The 6,429-nt window shown below is 40.8% G+C and overlaps 1 non-coding gene across 1 annotated transcript; it reads left to right on the top strand.

The window, feature by feature from the left end:
* The first annotated feature begins 6,047 nt into the window (after positions 1-6,047).
* On the top strand, positions 6,048-6,153 carry LOC145573451 (small nucleolar RNA R71). The gene has a single exon (XR_014097475.1). It is a non-coding gene; the product is annotated as a small nucleolar RNA R71 (small nucleolar RNA).
* Positions 6,154-6,429: the final 276 nt, after the last annotated feature.

The following is a 6,429-nucleotide window of genomic DNA, read 5'->3' as shown; positions in this document are numbered from 1 at the left end:
ATTTAGCCCAAATTTTTCGAAGTTTCAGATTTTTTTTTTCTTTTTTTAATTTGTGAAAGATTTGATTCAGGTTAATGTAATTTTGTGATGAATTGAAAATAACAGGATGAAATTGCTTGAATTTGCAAAGGAATTGAAAGGGTTTGATGAGAAATAAGAGAGTAGAGGAATGAAGGGGAAATCAGGGTGAGAGAAAGGAGTGAATAAGGGGGGTTGGGGAATAAAATGAGCACGAAAAGGGTGGGGATAGCTGCTACGGCTGGTGCGTGCGCACAGCTAGGTTGGTGTGTGCGCACCAGCTATGGCAGGGGCTAGGCTTGCTTGCTCGGAATTACGCAACAAAGGCCACAAACGCTGACCTACCTGGTGCGTGCGCACCAGGTAGCGTCTGGGGGGGCTGAGTTTGCTTGAGACGCACCAAAACGAAGCCAAAAATTTTGACCCTCTTGGTGGATGCGCACAGGGAGGGTGGTGCGTGCACACCAGGGAGGTATGGGGGGGTTCAAAATCCGTCAAATTTCATCAAAATGAGCTTAAATTTCTGACCCCTTTGGTGCGCACGCGCAACCTGTGATGCGTGCGCCAAACAAAAAAAATTCCCCGCATGAACATACTCTCGTGCTTGCGCTCTCATCGGCGCTAACAAGCGCCATGATCAAGTGCTTCAAAATCACACACAAAAAATGGTTCGAAAATCTCTCGATCATAAATAAAAAGTCATGAAAACTAAAACACGAGAGCATGTAACCTTATGAACTCCTTCACCTAAGCTTATCCAAACCTCTTGAAACCTTGAATTAACACCGTAATAGTTAGAAATTTTCATCAATCAAATCTCATGGTACCTAAAATAATGAAAACAAAGAAGAATAAGAAAAGTTTTCAAAAATAAAAGAAATATAGAGAATTGAAAAATCAAAAGAAAAGGGTTAGAAAATCGAGTTGCCTCCCGGGATGCGCTTTTTTAACGTCATAGCTTGACATTCTCCACCTATTAAGGTGGTTGTCAGAGAAGCAATATGTGAATAAGGCCAACAAAAGCACCATCGAAATACTTCTTGAGCCGATGGCCATTGACCTTAAATGGAGACGAAGAATCCGTCATTGAAACCTCTACAACACCACTAGGAAAGACATTCTTAACCAAGTAAGGATCGCTCCATCTTGACATGAGCTTTCCGGGAAACAACTTCATTTTTGAATTGTAGAGAAGAACTTTATCACCAACACAAAACTCTTTCTTCTCGATAAGCTTATCATTAGTTTCCTTGGAACGAGCTTTGTAAATACTAGCACAATCATAAGCATCAAATCGAAGATCCTCTAGTTCATGAAGATCTAACCACCTTTTCTCCCCCGCACTTGCCAAATTAAATTTTATCTTCTTAATTGCCCACAAAGCACAGTGTTCGAGTTCTATCGGGAGATAGCATGATTTGCCATATACTAGGCGGTATGGAGTGGTACCTATAGGTGTCTTAAAAGTCGTTCTATAAACCCAAAGAGCATCATCCAACTTGTCCGAACAATTCTTCCTATTTCTTGCAACCGTCTTTTCAAGGATTAACTTGATTTGACGATTGGAAACATCAACTTGGCCGCTTGTTTGAGGATGATATGGAAGGCCAAATCGTTGATGAACTCCATGCTTTCGCAACATCTTTTGAAAGGCATTGTGAATAAAATGAGAACCATTATTGCTTATCACCGCCTTTAATACACCAAACCTTGGAAAAATGACATTCTTGAACAACTTCATTACCACCTTGTGGTTATTAGTTAGGGAAGCAATGGCCTCAACCCATTTAGACACGTAATCCACCGCCACAAGAATATATTGATTTCCAAAAGATGAGGGAAATGGTTCCATAAAATCAATTCCCCAAACATCAAATACCTCCAATTCATGAATAGGTTGTTGAGTCATCTCATTTCGCTTAGAGATATTCCCAAATCGTTAACAATGGTCGCATGTCTTAACAAAACCCCATGAATCCTTGAAGAGATGTGGCCACCATAAACCGCTTTGAAGAATCTTGGTGGCGGTTTTAGAAGCACCCATATGGCCACCACTCGGATCCGAGTGGCACATCTTCAAAACACTAGGCACCTCTTCATTTGGAAGACAACGCCTAAGTAAACCATCGACTCCTTGCTTGTACAAGATGGGATCATCCCACACATAGTGTCTTGCCTCTCTCTTGAGCTTCTTTCGTTGATTCTTAGGAAAGGAAGATGGAAACTCCCCACATGCAAGAAAGTTCACTAAGTCGGCGAACCATGGGAGCTCCTTTGCCTCAATAGCATATAAGAAGTCATCAAGCATCCTATCCTCAATTGGAGAACCATCATCATGAATTTGAGAATCCTCTAGGCGAGAGAGATGGTCCGCCATAACATTTTCCACTCCCCTCTTATCCCTAATCACAATATCAAAAGTTTGAAGTTCGAGCACCCATCGGATCAACCTAGGCTTGGATTCTTTCTTGGCAAAAAGGTACTTGAGAGCCGCATGATCCGTGAAGACAATGGTCCTAGACCCCAACAAATAACAACGGAACTTTTCAAAAGCATGAATAATAGCCAAAAACTCCTTTTCCGTTGTGGTGTAGTTTCTTTGAGCACCATTTAGAGTCTTGGACATATAATATATCACATGTAGCCTCTTTTCCACTCTTTGACCCAAGACACCTCCAATTGTTGAATCACTCGCATCACACATCAACTCAAAAGGTAAATCCCATCTTGGGGATTGAACAATAGGAGTAGAGATTAGAGCCTTCTTCAATTTATTGAATGCCTCCTAACACTTATCGTCAAATACAAACTCGGCATCCTTTTGAAGAAGATCATTGAGGGGCTTTGTAATTAGCGAGAAATCCTTGATGAATCTTCTATAAAACCCGGCATGTCCTAAGAAAGATCTCACTCCTTTCACATTGACTATAGGTGGAAGCTTCTCAATAACCTCAATTTTTGCTTTTTCCACCTCTATCCTCTTGTGAGAAATCTTATGGCCAAGGACTATGCCTTCCTCCACCATGAAGTGACACTTCTCCCAATTCAAAACAAAGTTCACCTTCTCACACCTTGCCAAACATTTCTCAAGGTTTTCAAGACATGCCTCAAATGAAACGCCACCTACGAAGAAGTCATCCATAAACATTTCCATTTCCTCCTCCAACATATCTCCAAATATACTCATCATGCACCTTTGAAATGTTGCGGGAGCATTGCAAAGGCCAAACAGCATTCTCCTATAGGCAAACGTACCATATGGACAAGTGAAGGTTCTTTTCTCTTGGTCATCCGGGTGGATAGGGATTTGGAAAAATCCCGAATAACCATCAAGAAAACAATAGAACTTGTGCCTCATTAGTCTCTCAAGCATTTGATCAATGAAAGAAAGGGGGAAGTGATCTTTCTTGGTGGATGTGTTTAGATGTCTATAGTCTATACACATCCTCCATCCCGTGACCGTCCTCGTCGGAATGAGCTCACCTTTCTCATTCTCGACGACGGTCATGCCTCCCTTCTTTGGGACAACATGAATGGGGGAGACCCACCTAGAACTCGAGATGTGGAATATAATTCCCGCATCCAAAAGTTTGGTGATCTCCTTCTTCACTACCTCTCCCATTTGAGGATGTAGCTTTCGTTGTCTCTCAATAGAAGGTAGAGCACCCTCCTCAAGGGTTATGTGATGTGTACATAAAGCGGGGCTTATACCTTTGAGGTCATCAATGGTATAACCCAAAGCACCTTGGTGCTTTCTCAAAACATCACACAACTCTTGAGCTTGGCGCTCACTTAAAGAAGAGCTAACAATCACCGGATAGGTGGATTTGGGTCCCAAGAATTCATACCTAAGGTGTGATGGAAGAGGTTTGAGCTCAACCATTAGCACACCTTTACCTTCCTTTGATGTAGCCACTTGCAACGCTTCTTGGCTAGAAATGCTCATACACATTTGCTCTTCAACATCCTCAAGGCTTCCATTAAGCACATCTTCATACAAAGCCATCTCCTTTCTAGGAGCACCTATCTTTTCCTTATTCAACAAAACATTCTCAAGAGCATCATTAGAAGTGAGCAATTTCTCATACACAAAAGACACAACATGATCAAGAGAATCAATCAACATGCAATTTTCTAAAGAAGAACTTGGATACTTCATACTATCATTCAAGTCAAATTCTATTACTTCATCCCCTACTTTGAGTGAAATTTTAGCACTTTTCACATCTATCAAAGCACCTGAAGTAGCAAGGAATGGTCTCCCTAGAATGATAGGAATGTTAGAATCTTCGTCCATCTCAAGCACCACAAAAAACACCAGAATAACAAATTTCCCAATCCTCAAAGGGACATCCTCTACCTTACCCTTAGGAAACTTAATTGACCTATCGGTCAATTGCAAAGTGATGTTAATAGGTAAAAGTTCCCCTAGCTCAAGTCTTTGGTACACCGAATATGGCATAAGGCTTACACTAGCTCCTAGGTCACACAAGGCATTCTCGATTTGCATTTTGTAAATGGCATAAGGGATGAAAAATTTTCCGGGATCTTTTAGCTTAGGTGGCATCTTGTTCATTATGATTACACTACAATTCTCGGTCAAGTTCACCGTCTCTACACCATCACAAGTCCTCCTACCACTCAAAATGTCTTTAAGGAATTTTGCATAGTTGGGCATTTGGGTGAAAACTTCGGTAAATGGTAGAGAAAGGTGAAGTTGCTTGAGCATGTCAATAAATCTTCCAAATTGTTCATCTAACTTGTTCCTCATGAATTTTTGTGGATAAGAAAGCTTGGGTTTCACAATTTCTTTCTCCACTCTCACCTCATTAGGTTTCTCAATCTCAACCTCACTCAAAGATTCACCATCTCTCTCATCTTCTACCAAAACCTCTTTTGTGGCCTCCTTGGTCTCACTCTTCCTAGGCAAACTCTCCTCAAGAACCTTACCACTCCTTGTGACAATAGCATTGACCGGTCTCTTGGGATCCAAGCCTTGGGAAGGTAAAGAAGAAGGGCTAGCATGGTCTTTCAAAGCATTAGCAAGTTGAGAAATTTTGTTTTCAAGCATCGTATTATGAGTCATCATTTCATTAAATTTCTTGTCACTTATGGTCATATAAGTGTTCAACAACTTTGTTTGGTTTTCAATGATTTCTTCCAAATTGGTTCTATGAGAAGAAGAAGAGGGTTGAACATAGGAATTATCATTTTGGGTCTTTGGAGCAAAACCGGGTGGGGGACCCCTTTGAGAGTTATTTTAAAAATTTTCCCTATTTTGATTGTTCCAATTACCTCTACCTTGATTATGGTTACCATAACCTTGGTTATGATTACAATAATTTTGGTTATGATTTTGGCTACTATAACCTTGGTTGTTATAGTTACCTCGGGAATTTTGGTTCCCATGGTTCCTATTACCACCACCTTGGTTGTAGTTGTCAAAATTGCCATGGTTATTGTAATTCCTATTCCATTGACCTCTTTGATTCTTAAACCTAGAATCATTATTGTTTGACACATAGTTCACATTCTCATTCACATTTCCATCTTGATCATCACAAACATCCATACACGCATGAGGGCAATTAGAAACATCATGATCATACAATCCACAATCATCACAAAACAAGCATCCACTAGGCATTTTACTAGAAGAGGGAGGGGGTTGAGAATTAGAAGACATACCTTTCCCCTTAGATTGGGAGGGAAGACATGAAACTTAATAGGTAGCACTTTCCAACTTCGCCTTGATAACGGACACCTCCTTCCCAAAGTTTGTCATTTGTGAGGATAGATTGTTGACTGCATTTAGATGATCAACCGAGTACACCAAAGAGCTACTCTTGCTAGTTGACTCTCTTTCTCCATCTTGCCAATCCCTATAATACCTCACTACGTCTTCAATTATGTCTACCACTTCCTCTTCCGTTTTATTCATGATAGGACCTCCGGCTCCTCCATCTAAACATGATTTTCCTTGAGGACTAAGGCCTCCATAGAAAATTTGAATAATTTGGTAAGTAGGAATTCGGTGGTGAGGAAATTCTCTTTGATACTCTTTGTATCTCTCTCATGCTTCATAGAGACTCGCACTAGGCTTTTGCTTGAAACCTTGAATCAAAGCTCTAGCCTCCGCCGTTTTCTTTTGTGGATAGAAATGGGATAAAAACTCATTGGTCACTTTATCCCATGTCCTTAGAGAATTTGGCTTGACCTCCTTGTCTAGCCATTCCAAGGCACGCCCTATGAGGGAAAAGGGAAAAAGCTTAAGGCGGATGAATTCTTGGGAAATTCCATTCACCTTGATACTATTGCAATATTTTTCAAACTCCTTGAGATGATTTAGTGAGCTTTCATGCTTGGCCCCGCTAAATTGTCGCCTCTCTATCAAAGTGATCATTGTCGGTC

The sequence above is a fragment of the Chenopodium album genome, chromosome 12 (genome assembly GCF_948465745.1).
Source record: "Chenopodium album chromosome 12, dcCheAlbu1.1, whole genome shotgun sequence".
Lineage (NCBI taxonomy): Eukaryota > Viridiplantae > Streptophyta > Magnoliopsida > Caryophyllales > Amaranthaceae > Chenopodium > Chenopodium album.
Note: the sequence above shows the minus strand (reverse complement) of the source record. Positions and strands in the feature narration are given on the sequence as shown.